Raw genomic sequence first — 20061 nt, 5'->3', positions numbered from 1 at the left:
TTAAGATCTGGCCTTGTTTTCTCTTTTCTCCTCTCAAGTAACCGGTTTCGTTCCCTTGTCTCCTGTTAAGTAACTGTTAATAAATTGTTTTGTTTTATTAAGAAAGCCTGAGTCATGTTTTGCCCGGGACCATGGTTGGTGGGTGCTCCCTCTCGGTTCTTGTCTCGACCCTCAGTCCAAAAACCACGACACATGGTAAAAAATTTTTTCTTAATATCCAACCTGAATCTACCTCCCTCTATTTTAAAACCATTACCCCTTGTCCTATCACAACTGGCCCTCCTGAACAGCCTCTCCCCATCTTTCTTGTAGGTCCCCTTGAGGTACTGGAAGACCAGTAAGGTCATATATAAGGTCACCCCGGAGTCTCCTCTTCTCCAGGCTGAACAGCCCCAACTCTTTCAGCCTGTCCTCATAGGAAAGGTGCTCCAGCCCTCTTATCATCTTCGTGGCCCTCCTCTGGACCCTCTCCAGCTGGTCCATGTCCTTCTTATGTTGGGGACTCCAGAACTGGATGCAATACTCCAAGTGAGGTCTCACGAGGGCAGAGTAGAGGGGGAGAATCACCTCTCTCGACCTGCTGGCCATGCTCCTCTTGATGCAGCCCAGGACGCGGTTGGCCTTCTGGGCCGCAAGAGCACATTGCCAGCTCATATTGAGCTTCTCATCCACCAGTACTCCCAAGTCCTTCTCCTCAGGGCTACTCTCGATCCATTCTCCGCCCAGTCTGTATTTGGGATTGCCACGACCACGTGCCTGGGATTGCCACGACCCAGATGTAGGACCTTGCACTTGGCCTGGTTAAACTTCATGAGGTTGGTACGGGCCCACCTCTCCAGCCTGTCGAGGTCCCTCTGGATGGCATCCCTCCCTTCCAGCGTGTCGACAGCACCACACAGCTTGGTGTCATTGGCGAACTTGCTGAGGGTGCACTCCATGCCACTGTCCACGTCACCGACAAAGATGTTGAAGAGGGCCGGGCCCAACACGGACCCCTGAGGGACGCCACTCGTGACCGGTCTCCACTTGGACATCGAGCTGTTGACCACTACTCTCTGAGTGCGGCCATAGAGTCAGTTCTTTATCCCCCGAGTGGTCCATCTGTCAAATCCGTGTCTCTCCATTTTAGAGACAAGGATGTCATGTGGGACAGTGTCAAAAGCTTTGCACAAGTCCAGGTAGATGATATCCATTGGTCGACCCTTGTCCACCGATGCTGTCACCCCATCATAAAAGACCACCAAGTTGGTCAGGCATGATCTGCCTTTGGTGAAGCCATGTTGGCTGTCACCCACCACCTCCTTGCTCTCCATGTGCCTTAGCATGGTTCCCAGGAGAATCTGCTCCATGACCTTGCCAGGCACAGAGGTGAGGCTGACCGGCCTGTAGTTGCCCGGGTCCTCCTTGTTCCCCTTTTTAAAAATAGGGGTTATGTTCCCTCTCTTCCCGTCATTGGGGACCTCTCCAGACCACCACGACTTCTCAAATACAATGGCCAGTGGCTTGGCAGGTGAATCACATCTCCCATCAGCAATCCTTGATCTTCAGCATAGGTCCCATGGTTGTAAAAGCTGCATCCCTGCCATCAGCACCTGCTGTGCAAGCAACTGTTGAACCACATGTCTCTCCAAGCCTTCTGCCCCTCATCGGCATAACAAAGCAGATACTATCCCTTTTTCACACCCCGTGGCACAAACTCCGCTCTGCTTGGGGAACCAGGCCTTGCCGACGTGCAAGTCTCTCATGGGTATCAGTCAAAAGTCATTGAGTCCTTCTCTTCGCAGGAGCAGGCTACAGAGAAAACCTCAAACACACTTTCGTTAGGAATAGCTGACAGGGGTTGTCAGAAATGAACGCTAGATCTTGCTGGGAGCAACGAACTCCAGTGGTGACCCTTTCTGTTCAGCCCGAGGTGCCTAGAGGAGTTCCTAGGAGATTCCAGAAGCAGAGCTTAGACACTGCTGTTTGTGTGGTTGCATGTGCCAGCTGCACAACAGAAGCTGCCCAGTGGACACACAACTCCTTGTCCCTACGCGGAACAGAACCATGATGTGTGCAGTATACAAGTCCCCGCTCTCTACCTAAACCACCTCCACTATTAAATCTATTCAGCTTCTACATCTTGAATAGTTGCTAGGCAGTAGTTCTTTTTGGTTGTTGCTAAAACAAGAAAATACTGTAAAGGTCAGATGCGATGGAAGTGACTCAAGGAATGAACTGGCTGTGCACTTGCTATCAGTAACAGCAGAAATTTCTGACAAATAAACAGATACTTTACATTTACATTTTCTTTTCAGTATTACAGATACTCATTTTTTCAATCAAAATTGCTTTCGCTGAAAGGAAAATTTATGGAAAAGAATTGCTTACTAACAAATTAATAGCTTACAGCTGATGTCAAATATTTCAAAAAGAAAACTATGTCTATCTTTCCTCGAAAATTTCATGGTAATGTTTTAGCTTGATAAAATTGATTTATGAAATGACTTATGTAGTTGTGTGTAATAAACTCAAACCAAAAAAACCAATTGAAAACAGGTAAAATTAACCTATTGAAGGGGAGGAAATAACTATAAAACTAGTTCTTTTGAATGGCAACAACATTACATACTGAACACATTCTAGAGTTTGAGTGATTATCTGGTATAGCTTGAATTTCTGTATTGGCAGTCACCACAAATATGCTTACAGTTTTGCATTCTACCTTGAATGGTAGTAACCAAAACTGTGCTTGGAATGTTCTCTTGAATGTTCTTTTTCTCTAAGACGAAAGTATTTATCTTTCCAATTACTTTTTGTGTTTTGGTAACTTTGAAGACAGAACGTTTTTCTCATAGAAGCATAGAGAGAATTACTCATTGTGAGCAACAGAGATTTTTAAAAACTTGCTAGTAGAACAAGATTCACTGTACTACTGTACCTGATATATAAATATGAGTGAGCACTCTCTTTGGAATGCTTTTCTTCTCACACATCTCTACCTTCTTTATTTTGTATATATATATTTATATTTATATTTATATTTATATTTATATTTATATTTATATTTATATTTATATTTATATTTATATTTAAATTTATATTTATATTTATATTCATATTTATATTCATATTTATATTCATATTTATATTTATATTCACACACATAGTGAGCAACAGGCGAGGCTCAACATGTGTTTTCAGTAGTTGACCCAGGAGAGAGGCACATGTAATGTCAGGAAAAAATTCATCACTTACAGACTGTAAAGGAACACTAGAGGATGAGTTGATAATTTTTAGATGAGGAAAATTTCATTTCAATGTAAAGAAAATTGCCTTTAGATTGTTGTGTTATTTTAGTAATTTAAAAATAAATTATGACTTCATCTTTCTAAAAACAAGTTGAAATTCTTTCTTTACTTTCTTCGTCTACTTAAATTTGTGACTGTTATTCTTTGTCTATTTTTTTTTTTCTCTATGGAACTGAAACATAACTAACAGAGTAGTAACAGCACTATAAAAAAAAAGGCACTGATAGAGTCAAATGGTATAACTTTTCCAAAGAGAGACTATATTAACAATTTTGTTTCAGATTAGAAAAACTGACATAACACAGGCATAGATTTGCAAAGACATGTAATCTGGGCAATTTTAGGACAACTTCTGAAGAGGAAATAGAAGGACTGGTCTCTCCGTCCAGTGGATATTCGCAGTATTCTTCCTCTTTGAGCTAACCCTAAATGTTTGAGATACGGGACACCTTGCAACCTGTTGCTTGGATTAGTCCACCTGCAAGTACTCCAAACAGCACAGTTCTCTGACAAATCCAGTCTCTTTCAATTTGCTGAGTGGCAGGACAGAAACTGAAACCCTGAGCAGGATGGCAGCACTAGAAGTAAGAAGGTATACAATTAAATGAAACAATTATTTGAATCAATCATTTCCTGTAAGTTACTTGGGAAGATTAGAACTTTTACACTAGGTATCCTTCAAACATGTAGTGCTGATGTTCTATAAACTGGAAATAGCAACCCTTCTGCCTGCCCTTCTGCCTGCTAAAATGCAGAGATAAATAAGGAAAACAGAATCATAGAATCATAGAATGGCATAGGCTGGAAGAGACCTCAGAGATCATCTAATCCAACCTCCCTGTCATGAGCAGGGACGCCTCTCAACTAGATCAGGCTACTCAAGGCTTCGTCCAACCTGGCCTTGAACACCTCCAGGGAGGGGGCATCCACGACTTCTCTGGGTAATTTATTCCAAAGTCTTACCACCCTCGTAATGAAGAATTTCTTCCTAAGATCTAATCGAAATCTGTTCTCCTTCAACTTAAACCCATTTCCCCTTGTCCTATCAGTGGACACTCTTGTAAAAAGTCCCTCCCCAGCCTTCCTGGGGAATACCTTCAGGTATTGGAAGGCAGCTATTAGGTTCCCCCAAAGTCTTCTCTTTTCAAGGCTGAACAATCCCAGCTCCCGCAACCTATCCTCATAGCAGAGGTGCTCCAGCCCCTGGATCATCTCTGTGGCCCTCCTCTGAACACGCTCCAACAAATCTATGTCTCTCTTATGGTGAGGACACCAGAACTGGATGCAGTATTCGAGGTGGGGTCTCACAAGAGCAGAGGGGGAGAATCACCTCTCTTGACCTGCTGACCACGCTTCTCTTGATACATCCCAGGATGCGGTTGGCCTTCTGGGCCGCATGAGCGCACTGCCGGCTCATGTTGAGCTTCTCATCTATAAACACCCCCAAATCCTTCTCTTCAGGGCTCCTCTCAACACACTCTGTGCCCAGTTTGTATCTGTGCCTAGCATTGGCCTGACCCAGGTGAAGGACCTTGCATTTTGACTTGTTGAAGCTCATGCAGTTAGCATTGGCCCATTTCTCAAGCCTATCAACGTCCCTCTGGATGGCATCTCTTCCCTCAAGTGAGTCCACGGCACCACACAGCTTGATGTCATCTGCAAACTTACTGAGGGTGCACTCAGTGCCGTCATCCATGTCGCTGACAAAGATGTTGAACAGCACTAGATCCAGAACAGACCCCTGAGGGACACCACTTGCCACTGGTCTCCATGTAGACATCGCACCATTGACCACAACTCTTTGAGTGCGACCATCGAGCCAGTTCTTTATCCCCCGAGTGGTCCATCTGTCAAATCCGTGTCTCTCCATTTTAGAGACAAGGATGTCATGTGGGACAGTGTCAAACGCTTTGCACAAGTCCAGGAAAACGACATCCGTTGCTTTACCCACGTCAACCAGCGCTGTAGCTTTGTCGTATAATGTAGCTTAGTCAGGCACGACTTGCCCCTAGTGAAGCCATGTTGGCTGCCACCAACCACTTGGTTATTTTTTATGTGCCTTAGTACAGCTACCAGGAGAATCTGTTCCATGATTTTACCGGGCGCAGAGGTAAGGCTGACTGGTCTGTAGTTTCTCAGGTTGTCCTTGGTCCCGTTTTTAAAGATGGGGGTTACGTTTGCCCTTTTCCAATCTGTAGGAACCTCATCAGACTGCCAGGACTTCTCAAATATGATGGCTAGTGGCCTAGCAACTTCAGCCACCAGTTCCTTCAGGACCCGTGGATGTGTCTCATCAGGTCCCATGGACTTGTGCACCTTCAGGTTCTCTAGGTGTTCCCGGACCTGATCTGCTCCTACCCTGGGTGGCTCTTCACTCTCCCAGACCCAGCCAACATCCTCTGTGACTTGGGTAGTGTGGTTCAAGTGGTTACCAGTGAAGACTGAGGCAGAAAAGTTGTTGAAAATTTCAGCCTTCTCCATGTCCTCAGCAACCAGGTCACCCGTATCTTTTCAGAGGGGCCCCACATTCTCTCTCGTTTTCCTTTTCTCTCTCACATACCTATAAAATCCTTTTCTGTTATTTCTAATATCGCTGGCCAGATTCAACTCTGTCAGGGCCTTAGCTTTTCTAACCTGGTCTCTGAGTACACGAGCAACTTCCTTGTACTCATCCCAGGTTACCAGTCCCTGCTTCCACGCTTTGTGTATTCCCCTTTTGTATTTGATTTTAGCCAGGAGTTCTTTGTTTATCCATATAGGTCTCCTGGTGTTTTTGCCTGATTTCTTCCTTTTAGGGATGCAATGCCTTTGAACTTGGAGGAGATGATCCTTGAAAGTCAACCAGCAATCTCAGGCTCCCAGTGCCTCCATGGCACACTACCAAGGAGGTTCTTGAAGCGGCAAAAGTCAGCTCTTCTGAAATCGAGGGTTTCAAGCTTGCTGAGCTTCCCCCTCTTAGCTGCCCTTAGGATCTCAAACTCCACCATCTCATGGTCACTGCAGCCAAGGCTACCCATGAGTTCAACATTACCTACCAGCCCTTCCCTCTTGACGAGAACGAGGTCTAACATGGCACCTCTCCTCGTTGGTTCCTCTATCACTTGGATAAGGAAGTTATCGTTAATGCATTCCAGGAATCCCCTGGATTGTTTGTTCCCTGCTGTGTTGTTTTTCCAACTGATGTCGGGGTGGTTTAAATCCCCCATGAAGACCAGGGCTTGTGAACGAGCAGCAGCTCCTATTTGCCTATGTAGGGCCTCATCCACTTGGTCCTCCTTATTGGGTGGTCTGTAGCACACCCCTACTGTAAAGTCTCCTACCCTTCCTTTCACCCTGGCCCACAGGCACTCGGTTCTATCGTCATCACTTGCCAGGTGGAGCTCCACGCATTTTAGCTGTTTGTTGACATAGAGAGCAACACCCCCTCCTCATCTCCCTGTCTGTCCTTCGTGAACAGTTTATACCCCTCGAGTCCAACACGCCAATTGCAGGAGTCATTCCACCATGTCTCTGTGATGCCGATCAGGTCATAGCGCTGCAGGCTCACAAGCATCTCCAGCTCCTCTTGTTTATTGCCCAAGCTGCGGGCATTCATATAGAGGCATTTGAGTCAGGTCCCTGATGAGGTGCGTTTCCACAGTAACCAACCCCTCAACAACCCCTGTGCTCTGTCTGCAACCCAGCATGACACCTTGATCCCTTGTTAATTCACAAGACTGTGCGATCTTGCTAGTGCATTCCTCCCCCACAAGCATAGATTTCATAGATTTCATAGATTTCTAGGTTGGAAAAGACCTTAGAGATCATCAAGTCCAACCATCCCTAATCCCCATTAAACCATATCGCTAAGTAGATCATCCACTCTATTCTTAAACACATCCAGGGATGGGGACTCAACCACCTCTCTGGGCAGCCTATTCCAGTGGCTGACAACCCTTTCAGAGAAGAAATACTTCCTAACATCCAACCTGAATCTCCCCTGACTAAGCTTATACCCATTCCCTCTTGATCTATCACCCATCACTAATGTAAAGAGCCCTTCCCCCACCTCCCCACCATCCCTTCTCAAGTATTTGTAGGCCGTAATCAGGTCTCCCCTCAGCCTCCTCTTCTCCAGGCTAAACAGCCCCAACTCCCTCAGCCGCTCCTCATAAGTTTTATTTTCCAGCCCCTTGACCAGTTTAGTCGCCCTTCTTTGGACTCGCTCCAGGAGCTCAATATCTCTCTTAAAGCGAGGGGCCCAAAACTGGGCACAATATTCCAGGTGCGGCCTCACCAGTGCCGAGTACAGGGGCAGGATCACTTCCCTGCTCCTGCTGGTCACACTATTCTTGATACACGCCAGTATCCCATTGGCCTTCTTGGCCACCTGGGCACACTGCTGGCTCATATCAAGCACTGGCATACTGCATTCCGGCTACCTTCCAGTGACCCTGATTTCACCCCCACCCCCTTTCATACCTAGTTTAAAGCTCTCTCTATGAGCCCTGCCAACTCCCTTCCCAAAACCCTTCTCCCTCTGTGGGACAGGCTATTACCATGCCTTTCTAACAGACCTGACCTCTTGTAGATCCAGCTGCTGTCAAAAATAACAAACCTCTGCCAGACACACCAGGCTCAGAGTCAGCTATTAATCTGCTGGTACTTCCTGCCTAATCCCTCATCATTGTCCACAGCTGGAGGGATAGAGGAGAACACAACCTGTGCTCCTGATCCCTTGACCAGGCACCCCAAGGCTCTGAAGTCCTTCTTCATTGTCCTTGGAGTGGTTCTTCCTAATTCCTCACTGCCTACCTGAAACAACAAAAGGGGGTGATAGTCTGAGGGCCGTACTGGGGAAGGAAACTTCTTCCTGACACCTTTAACTCTGACCCCTGGGAGGCAACAGACCTCCCTGTGCGGTGGGTCCGGTCTGCATATCGGGCCTTCTGCTCCCTTAAGCACTGAGTCACCAATGACAATGACCCGTCTTTTATTCTGTACTGATGAGGTTGTAATGCCGACGGCAGTCCGACTGGGCTTTGGTGACACCTCCAAGCAGGGAGAACCATCATCCTCACTGTTATCCAGTTCCCCTTGCAGAGCACTGTACCTGTTATGTAAGGACACCTGGGGGGGCGGGGGAATTACCAGGCAGTTGCGCTTGCCACGCCGAGCAGGGACCTTGTGCCATTGCCCCCTGTCCCCTAATTCCTCACGTTCTCTGATCCCCTCTAACCTCTCCACTTCTTCTTTCAGCTCTACCACAACCAGATTATGGAAGTTGTCAGTTTCCCTCTCACTTTCCCTAACTGTTCTTAACCTACTCACCTCCTCCCTGAGCTCCAACACTTCATCCTGGAGCTGCGCCACCCGGCTTAGCAGGTCATCAACCTGCTCACACCTCACACAGCCATCCTCAGGGTTGCTCCCAGCTACCAGGGAAAAGCTATGACCTTCCTCACAGCCTGTGACCTGAACACCAATATCCCTTCGAGTGGGTGCAGAAAGCACAATTATTCTCCTCCGAGAAGCCGCCATGACTCCTGGATAAGGTGAAGAACTTCAATCCCATCCAATGAGCTGTAGGCAGCAGCAGTGGCCCCCTCGTTAGGCAGGAACAGTAGGCTTGCTTGCCTTGCACTCCATAACTAGTCATTTCCCTCCCTGAGGCGATTTATAGCCCGGTGACCTGCGGGTGTGCTGGCACCGCCCCAGCTTTCCCAGCAACCCGACTATGCTGGCACCGCCCCCAACACCGGCACATCTGGTCCCAGCTGGAAAATGCTTCGAGAAAGCCCCAGAAAAGAGCTTTTCTTCGGCTATTTTCTGTAGCAGCTCTCCCCAGTCACAGTCTTACCTGGTCTGAAGTGGGTCTCCACAGAAATTATCCACATTATCCACTTTTATCCATAAAAAGAAACACTACTTACACATCATGTAGAATAGCTGCTGTATAATTATTTCTGCAGAGAAGCGTTTCAAAAAAAAAGAATGAAAGGAATGGACTGTGTGATACCGGCCACATTTTAATATTTTTTTTTGTTTGCTTTTTAGAGATGCGTAATGCCAGAGAACTGGAGATCTTAAAAGATTGGCAATGGGATGCAAACACCTTTGTTAATGGGTCAATGGTTTAAAGGTGCTCTAGGCCAAACACAACTCAAAATGAACACCTGATGGCAGTCACCGAGGGGTGTGGAGTGTATTGGTTGTCAGTCAAGTTGATGAGTAGGTTTAAAGACTAAAAAAAAAAAAAAAAGAAAATTCTAATTTTTAAAATTACAATCACTTGGCAATCTGGGCATTATCAAGGTAACCGAAGTTTGACTATCTTGAAAGATTTTTCCATAGGTCTTCTCCCTGAAGACAGCTGACAGATAATCTGTCAGCTTGGTCTAATATTGTGAATGTATCCTTTTATGCCTAAGAGACAGGAAGCAGCTCATTTTGAGATATTTGAAAGTCTTTTAACCAATACAGGACTTAAATATTTTGGCACAGAGATGTTCATTTGCTTGTGCAATGTGTGTCACTGAATGCAAAGAATTCATAGTCCATGGCTAGATTCTGGGAGCTGTGAGAGCACAAATACTCTCTAATAAATAGTTATAGTAATGGAAAGATTTATAATATTTTTTTTCCTTTTGGAAATATAAGATGCTGTGGTTTTACAAAACTGAGATCCAACATTCTTGCGCAGTCTCCAAGAGGATATTGCCAATCAAACCTGATCACCTTCTATGACAGGGTGACCCGCCTGGTTGACGAGGGAAGGGCTGTGGATGTAGTTTTCCTGGACCTCAGTAAAGCCTTTGATACAGTTTCTCATAGTGTTCTGGTGGAGAAACTGGTAACTGCTGGCCTGGATAGGCACACCCTCCTTTGGGTTAAAAACTGGCTGGATGGCCGGGCCCAAAGAGTGGTGGTAAATGGGGCTAAATCCGGCTGGAGGCCGGTCACCAGTGGGGTTCCCCAGGGCTCAGTGCTGGGTCCAGTTCTGTTTAACATCTTTATCAATGACCTGGATGAGGGGATTGAATGTACCCTCAGTAAATTTGCGGACGACACCAAGCTGGGAGGCTGTGTTGATCTGCTTGAGGGTAGGGAGGCCCTTCAGAGGGATTTGAACAGACTGGATCGTTGGGCTGAGGCCAATGGCATGAGCTTTAATAAGGCCAAGTGCAGAGTCCTTCACTTGGGGTATAAAAACCCCAAGCATCGCTATAGGCTTGGGGAGGAGTGGCTGGAGAGCTGCCTGGCGGAAAAGGACCTGGGGGTGTTGGTTGACTACCGGCTTGATATGAGCCAGCAGTGTGCCCAGGTGGCCAAAAAGGCCAATGGGATACTGGCGTGTATCAAGAATAGTGTGACCAGCAGGAGCAGGGAGGTGATCCTGCCCCTGTACTCGGCACTGGTGAGGCCGCACCTGGAATATTGTGTCCAGTTTTGGGCCCCTCGCTTTAAGAGAGATATTGAGCTCCTGGAGCGAGTCCAAAGAAGGGCGACTAAACTGGTCAAGGGGCTGGAAAATAAAACTTATGAGGAGCGGCTGAGGGAGTTGGGGCTGTTTAGCCTGGAGAAGAGGAGGCTGAGGGGAGACCTGATTACGGCCTATAAATACTTGAGAAAATATGGTGGGGAGTTAGGGGAAGGGCTCTTTACATTAGTGATGGGAGATAGAACAAGAGGAAATGGGCATAAGCTTAGTCAGGGGAGATTCAGGTTGGATGTTAGGAAGTATTTCTTCTCTGAAAGGGTTGTCAGCCACTGGAATAGGCTGCCCAGGGAAGTGGTTGAGTCCCCATCCCTGGATGTGTTTAAGAATAGGGTGGATGAGCTACTTGAGGATATGGTTTAATGGGGATTAGGGATGGTTGGACTCGATGATCTCTAAGGTCTTTTCCAACCTAGAAATCTATGAATCTATGAATCTATGAATCTATATATAAATATTTCAAATATTTAGAGGATTAATAAGGTTTTCACACTATTTCGCTTGTCAGTGAGCTGAATTAACTCAGATAAGTGGTCACTCCAGTAGAAAAATATGCTAGTACTCTCAAAATGAAGTTTGATTCTCATGCTGTTTATGCTTAATAATTCAGGTGGAATAATATTGAAGTTGTTAGAGCTACATGTGGAAATGGAAGAATATCTACAGTTCAGCTAAATCTCACCACTGGTCACTAGAAACATGAAAAATACAGAATTTTATAGCAAGACACTTATTACAAACAGACAGGCAAGGGTAAAGCATGATACACCATATCTTTAAGAGAATTTAAGGGTAAAGTGAAGCATGTCTTAGAAGTGATGTAATTTTTTATATAGCAGACACTATTGACAGCTCAGGGTGGCCTGTCACGAAATGATGGAAATGCTGTATGTATAGCCAAGAGTTTTCTGGATAGTACCGTTTTTTAAAAACACTATGTTTCTCTTGAGGGCATCGTTAAAATGAGGTTTCGAAAGGCTTTTAGACGAGTGACTCAAAACTGTGATCTTACTCGCACACACCAGTGCTATAAGCAAAATATTGTATGGCTCTCTAGAGGGAAAAGAGAGTGGGTGCTGGGGCAGAGCTTGATATTTTTGAATTATTACTGTTATGTCTGCTGTACTGAAGTTTAATTTCACCTGTTTAGTTCTCATTAAATCCATCACTCAGAGCTACTGTCTGCCAAGATAAATACGTCCATTTTCTGCTTTTCATATTTTGTCACAAGAAGATATATATATCATGAAATGAAATAATAATTTCAAAGTATGTCTTTGTAGGTAGAACATTGCAGTGTGTGTATATCTCTACAAGCCCAGTCTAGATCAGTTCTTGGAAAGACAATAGAACTATAAAGATCTTGCCCACACCATTATTTTCTTTTGTCTAGGAGACCTGGTGTGTTTATCAAGAAATAAATCTATCAGAAGTATAATTTATATATACAATTTTAGAATAGCAATGAATTTTACAGATAACCACTTCTACTTCCTTGATGAGTCTCTAAAGTACTATTGCATAGAGACTATTCTGGCCAAATGACTTCTTGTATTCTGCTGAGGTTAAGGTTTTACAAAGAGGATGATCAGGCTTTGACTTTCCAGGTGCTAATATCTTTAAGACATATATAGGTGGAAATACTTCCTTTATTCTGCAAAACAATGTATATGAAAAAACAACAGATTGTTTAAGATGAGAGCTTTGTTTGCAAAGCACATTCTGTCAGAGCTGATCATCTACGTAAAATCTAAAGAAAAGTTCCAAATTTTAAAGTTTTGCTTGCACATTCCTTATTGTGAATGAAATAGCATTTATGAAATCACACTAAAGGGCATGGCATGAACAGGATGTGCTATCACGTGGATCTTTGGAAGAAAACTGAAAGTTTTTTTTCTTTTTTTTCTTTTCCTCTTTTCTTTTTGTGCTCTACTACATGATCTGAAAAAGATACAGAAAATTATTTTATATCAAATAAAAATCAAATATTATAATTTCATCTCTACACATATAGCTGACTGTGGTCAATGTGTATAGACACACAGTAATTTCTAGTAGCCAGAATACTGGAAGTGTTACTAGAACTGCTTTTTAGGTTTTGAGGAGTTTGAGGAAGAATGAATTAAACTGCACTTTTGTATCATGGTCTCTGTTTCTCCTGAAAATGTCATGTTCCTCAGATAGTTGTCAATCTTATCTGCCTACACTTAATAATATAAACAAAAAATGATAGAGGAATGAAAGTCATTAATAATAACAATTATTGTTAATAATATTGTGGTTGTGAAATCTCCATCCATGGAGACTGTCAAAAGTCATGTGCTCTGGCTGACCCTACTTGAGCAAGATGGTTGGACAGCATGACCTTCAGAGGTCCCTTTCAACCTCAACCATGCTATGGTCCTGTGAAAAAGTAAGAAAAAATTGCCAGTGTAAGAACAGTTGCACTTACTCACTCTTACATTTACTCTAACTCAAAAAAGAGAAATTGTGAGGAAAAAGAGAAGAGGAAACTAAGTCAGGAGAAAATCCTAGAAAATCAGTTGGTAGAATACGTACATTTCTGTGTCCAATGGCCCCTGGCAGGTCTTTTGTGTGTGAATTTACCCAATTTTCTGAAAAGTGCCTTTTTATTTCTGAAATCCACAGTCTGCTGTGGTGATGGACAGACGACATATCATAGGTTACCCTGCAAAATATCTGTGCAATACCAATAGGCTTTTCTGAAGCACAGTAGTACGAAATGTCCTGAATGTTCACACCCTGTAAGATGTGATAACTCTTGAAGAAATTTACAAGCGTAAGACATTTGACATACCTCACATGCTCAAGTGCTTCAAGAGCAAGGACTATCATACTAGCTGTCACTAAAGTAGCATTTTTAAAGCTAAATGCTTTAAGATGTTGCCACCTGCACTGGCACAAAGCTGAAAGATTTGTTTGTGTCAGGTCCTAAAAAAAGGCTTAGGCCACATGGGTTCTGAATCTAATTCAATTTCACACTGAGTGAGGGTTCAGTGATGATGATGCAGATATATAACTTGTTCCAGACTGTTAAGATGGCCTTAGTAGAGGGTGTGAGGCCAAATGATTTTAATGTAAGATATGCCACCTGCCTGGAGGTGTTCAAGGCCAGGTTGGACAGAGCCTTGAGTGGCCTGATCTAGTTGAGAGGCGTCCCTGCCCATGACAGGGAGGTTGGATTAGATGATCTCTGAGGTCCCTTCCAGCCTATGCCATTCTATGATTCTATGATTTACATTTCACAAATGTGTCTACAGGACACCTAGTGAGCAGCTGGATAGATACCAGATCCCTTTACCAGCTGAAGAGTATGAATAGTTGGGGCAAATTCTTTAAGAAATCCATTAAAATTGTATTTGGTAATTCAATCTTAATGTGTTAATTTACGGTATTTGATGTGAAAAAGTTTGCTTTAATTTTTGATAGAGAAAACCATTTTTATTGAAGACACATCTTTTCCTTCTTTATTCTAACTTAATTTTTTTTTCTTTTTTTCCAGGTTTACCTTTATTCTTTTTCTGGATATCCTGTCTACCCTCCCTCTCTTTCAGACACGGCCTTAAACCACAGTCCTTCAGCTTCATTCTTTCACTTTATTATCAGTAACCCAGACAGTTTTTTTCTCAGGGTGTAAACTGTTGACTGAGTTCTGAACAGCCACATTTGTCTTGTTCAGGTCTAAGCTTGGAAAGAGAAGACAGCTAGGAGTAAGGAAAAAACTAGTTATGTATTTTAGTTGATGTAAACCAACCTCCATATAAGGTTTTTTCGGCCACCAGGGTGGTCATGGGGGTCAAAGAGCTCCTACAGCCACGGACAATTTCTCAGAAGTAATTTGCTGAAAGCTGATAATGTTGTTTGCAAAATATAAAGAACATTACTCAAGCTCCAAAGATGTTTTTAATAAAATGCATAAGATCGTGATAACATTAGATGACTTCTGATATTAGCAATGACATTTTCTCATATTAGTAATGATAGAAGCTATCAAAACGCAGCCTTTTGATTTACTGTAATTTAATGACTGTATTTTCATGTGTTTCATTCATGTGTTCCATTACTTTAGAGATGGTTTAATTTCAATTATGACTAGCATTCAAGTTTCAGAGACACTAAGCAATGATATTTCCTACTTGAATTCTGAGGAAAAAAATGCATCAGGAAAGTCAAACAAGAAAAAAAAAAGAAAAAATATACACACGCATATTCGAGAATCAAGCTGAACTGAATATTTGATCACCAGGCTATTAATTTTAGAAAGATAATTCCAGAGTTTATGTCCCTTATTTTCTGAGATTGCCAAATACTATGAATATTAATAGTTCTGTTACTTTTTCTGCCACAATATATTTGCCAGATAGGAAAAAAAACAACAGTTGTTTACACAGTCTTGTATAAACACTTTCTCCTTCAGATTTTAAAATCTAAGAATGCAAGACAACAATTAATTTACAAAATATTATGCCATAAATGCCTTCATAGCCAAGATCAGCATAGCCCTGCAGTCCCTCCAAACTTCAGATCATTTCAGCCAGTTAGATCCGTTCTTATTCTTTTCTCTCTAATATACATACAGACAATAATAAATGAGGATAAAATATTAACTTTCGGACATGTATTGTATCCACAAGACTAACTATTATTAGTGTGTTTAATGTAGTTTTATTTTATAGCTCTGTCACATTCTTGCTATGTAAAACTGATCAAATCCTTAACTTTCCACACCCAACCTTCCCTTTCTGTGGAAACAGCCAATACTATCTACCTTATGTGGACATTAGAAGTATCATATTTATGATTGTCAAGTATCTGACAATCTTCTACATTTCTTCTCCTGATATTTAGTCCTCCCAAGAATAGTATATCTTAAAATTCATAACTTAATAGAACTACAGTTCCATTAAACTTATTACTGATGTGTCAGAGCAAGGTCTGTAGACTAGTATCTACTTTTAAATATTTATTTCCATTTTGTTAGCCTGCATGTAGCTACATGAATTACATCCACAGGTTGTTAGACAGTATGAATTTCTGTGAGGAAAATTTGTCTTTTAAGTTAATATTTTAGTGAGGCACTGAATTGGTAAATCTGTTTTTTCAAAGTGTAAAGTTTGTTTGTTTGTTTATTTTAAAGATGTTAAGTTAATTAAATATTTGTGTGTGTTTTATCTGGTGCAATAAAAAAAATCAAGCACTCATTGTTGATTTAGAAACCCAAGTTTCATTATTTCTATTTTTTATCCATCCAAAGGTATTCAGTTTGGGAAAAGTCAATGCAATAAAAATACCTAAGCAATTTAAAATGACCTGGGTGTTAACTGTTTTCCAGCTTCAAGCAAGAGAAATTAAGAAATAATCTGAAAGGTAACTATAAATATATTATATATTATTATCCTTTTATACTAGAATCAATAAAAAATTAAATTCCTGCTAAGTAAGTTGCCTTTTAATCTGGTATTACTTCCTCAGCAACAGTGAACGTAAATTTTATTGATATAAATAAAATACTTGAATCTTCTAAAGCACGTAAAAACTTCATTTTGAATTCAAAGTATTCCTTTAAAATATTACAGTGCAATAATTGGGAGAGACATAGCTTATATGCCAACACGAGGTACGTCAAGAACTCAAGACAACAACTCAAACAAGTCAAACACAGAAAACATGACTTAATTACAGGACATGTGAACAAGACAACACAAAGACAACCAAGTAAAAGCATCAATAATGTAAGGACAGAAACTTGCAATTCTGTCTCACAGGATAAATTTTCACAGCTGGGAGAAATATAGCCCAGATTTTGTTTGTTCATATTTACAAAGTAATGGTGAACTGGTAAAAACAGATTAAGGTAAAACTAGAACAGAGAAATTAACTAAAGCAAACTGTGCAAAGTAGCAATTAAAGTCCTCAATGGAAAATTCCATATTTACACAGATTTCATGTGTTATGAAAAAAATTCTATTGGAAAACTTTGGTGGACTTAGACTCTGAATTAATATTCTATTTAATTTATTTCTTTTTTTTTTTGAAGTAACTTACTCTCCCCCAGTAGCAAAGGAAAAATCAAACTACAAAAATCAAACATAGAAAAACCAGGTAGAAATATAAGAACACATGAAACTGTTTAAACAAAAATAGTAAAAATCTACTTGTATTTCACTATCACTAAATTACATGGCTTTCATAACAGAACTGGGATGAAAGTAGCAGGTTTTAAGCCTATACTCGAACAGCATACTGAACTCCATAGAAAACTTGTTCATGCATTGAATTCAGTCAGAAGGATACACTCTTGCAATTTTATTTTAGCCATAAGTGTTTTTGTGGGGTTTTTTTTGGTGAGCTTAATATTCTATGCTGTATTAAAAAGTTATTAAAAAAAAAAAACCACAACTTGACAGAAAAGCCATATTTTGCTATAACACTTTCCTTGTTTATACTTTTCCCAAACATTTTCTGCCCACTCATCTTCCAGAAGCAAATACTAAAAATTTTATATTTATGTCATCCATTTATTCTCACTAGAGTGGCCAGTGTCCTTGGTTCTGTGTAATTACTGAACACCCATTTTTCCAACAAGTGTTTCAGACCATCTGTCCCACACCCTGACCCTGCCTTTGCTCAGGCCCCTCTAAGGGCTCTGCTTTCTGCACCACCTCTGTGCTGTGCCTTTCTTAGCCACCCTATTTTCTCTCCCTTCTCTCTCCAAGAAAATTCAGGAGTAATGCCTGAGCAAAGTCAGACAGAAGAAGAGATGGGAAAGCATAAGCCAGACGACACGCAGTATTCAAGCCCAGCCACTGTGGTGGCTCTGTGCTGCCAGGGCATCATCGGTGAGACTTCCCCACAAATTGCACAGCTGTTATGGGCATGAGTTTATAAAACAACTACAGGGTTTCAATTTTGAAACATTTTTTAGAAAAAGACAGGCACACCTTCTTTTAATTTGACTAGACTTTTTTTTTTTTAATTGAACTATATTCTTCCTTTTTTTGCTTAAAATAGGATCTAATACTAAGACAGTCTTTGTTCAGTTTGAGAAGGGTAAGGGGGCTGAAGAGAAGGGAGGAGGGACTGAAGGAGGTTTAGGTGGAGTATTGAGTATCCAATATTTTCAGTATAGCTTCAGTAAGGACCAAGATGTCAACACCTCGAGATATTCATGCAATAAAAAGAGTTATTTTCAGAAAGGGCAGCAGTCTTTTTATTGCAGAGGAGTGCAAGTGGTCAGCGTTTGGGCTGACTTAGTACCCAAATAGAAATTCTGACTTCACAGAAAAGCAGATCTACTCAGGGGAGGTTCCTAAATTCATTCACTTTTCTTGTCCCTTGAGGACTCTTTCCTGGCAAGATGTATGGTAACAGCTTGATATTATTCGAACCTCATTAGCAACAAGAGACACGTGGTCTCTTCATCTTCTTATTGTCTCTCCATATACCTGTCCCACTCCCTATCAAATAATGAAAAATAGAGGAAGACAACATGTGTCACTAGGCATATACAAGAATTAAGGCTCTGGATTAGTATCTCACAGAATGTCAACGTACGTTTTCTCTTTCAGTAGTTCTTCCTTAATCAGGTTTCTCCTGTAGAAAATTGTCTCTGCTTCAGCTATTTGTTTTACATATTGTTTAATCAAATTAACTCAGAAAACACCCCTGGTTATAAAGAAGGACATAATGGGAATTTGATTTTGCTGTATTAAAATTATGCTGAAGAACTACACAGAATGCATGGAAGGTAGCATACAACTCCAGAGCTATGCAGGAACCCTTCACTTTTTCAGCTAAGAATTAGAAACAGTGATCTTAAGAAGTGTCATACAGAAAGGAGAGGTTTCTTGAACATAAGGTTGCAAGAAAAAAGAGATCTGAAATATTCAAAGATTTAAAACTGGTAATACCCTCTTGTTTTCAGTTCAGTGGAATGTGTAAGTCTAGCTTCCTTGGTCTCCTCTACAGACATATAACCTATATTTAAGTATCGGAGATGTAGCTGTACTGTGACAAGGTTCACATTTCTATCCTTGTAGCAATATTAAATTAGAGTCACTCCACAGAAATGTAAAGATTTAAAAACACAGATTTTACAAATGTCTCCCAACACCAGTCTGTTGATGAAGGTAAATGCTGCATAAAGAATTGGCGGGATGGTCGCACCCAAAGAGTTGTTGTCAAGGACTTGATGTCTAAGTGGAGGCCAGTGACGAGTGGCATTCCTCAGGGGCCAGTACTGGGGGTGGTGTTGTTCAACACCTTAATTGGTGACATGGACTGTGGGACTGACTGCAAGTTTGCTGATGATGCCAAGCGGCGTGATGTGGTCAACACACTGGAGGGAAGGGATGCCATCCAGAGGGACCTTGACAGGCTGGAGAGGTGGGCCTGTGAGAACCTCATGAAGTTCAACAGGGCCAAGTGCAAAGTCCTGCACGTGGGTCAGGGCAATGCCAAGTACAAGTACAGGCTGGGCGGAGAATGGATTGAGAGCAGCCCTGTGGAGAGGCACTTGAGAGTACTAATAGGTGAAAAGCTCAACATCTATTCTGCCCTCTATTCTGCTCTTGTGAGACCCCACCTGGAATACTGTGTTCAGCTCTGGGTCTCCCAACATAAGAAGGACATGGAGCTGTTGGAGCAGGTCCAGAGGAGGGCCACAAAGATGACTTGAGGGCTGGAGCACCTCTGCTATGAAGACAAGCTGAGTTGGAGTTGTTCAGCGTGGCAGAGGGGTTGGAACTAGATGGTCTTTAAAGTCTCTTCCAACCCTAACTGTTATATGATTCTATGAATTTATTATGAGTTGGTCTCTATTAACTAATGTTTGAATACAGGAACTCAATATCTAGTGTATTAATAAGAGCAACTTTTAAAAAAAAGTGTTAATTGTGTCCATCAGCATAATTTTGACTGTACACTTGACAAAGTCTGATAAAAAAATTAATTGTTCATGACTTTCAATGTAAAACTAGCTATTGGTAAAGATAAGGTTAAATATCTTTCACTTCTTAACAGAAAGATGGTAGTATTTTTAATTTAATTTTTAAAAATTAGTATTTTTTAATGCAGTTTTAATTTTTGCCCTACTATTGCCTCCTAAATTGACTACAGTCTTTATTCTTCATCCTGTAAATATTAATGTGCGGAATCTTTGAGAGCAACACTGTTCAGTATAAGATAGGATTATGTAATGAAGCTATTCACAAAAATTTTAGGGAATTAAGGAAAGCTGCAAAGAAATCTGATCCAAGATACAGAGGTATTTTT

This window comes from Tauraco erythrolophus, chromosome Z (assembly GCF_009769465.1).
Source record: "Tauraco erythrolophus isolate bTauEry1 chromosome Z, bTauEry1.pri, whole genome shotgun sequence".
Lineage (NCBI taxonomy): Eukaryota > Metazoa > Chordata > Aves > Musophagiformes > Musophagidae > Tauraco > Tauraco erythrolophus.
Note: the sequence above shows the minus strand (reverse complement) of the source record.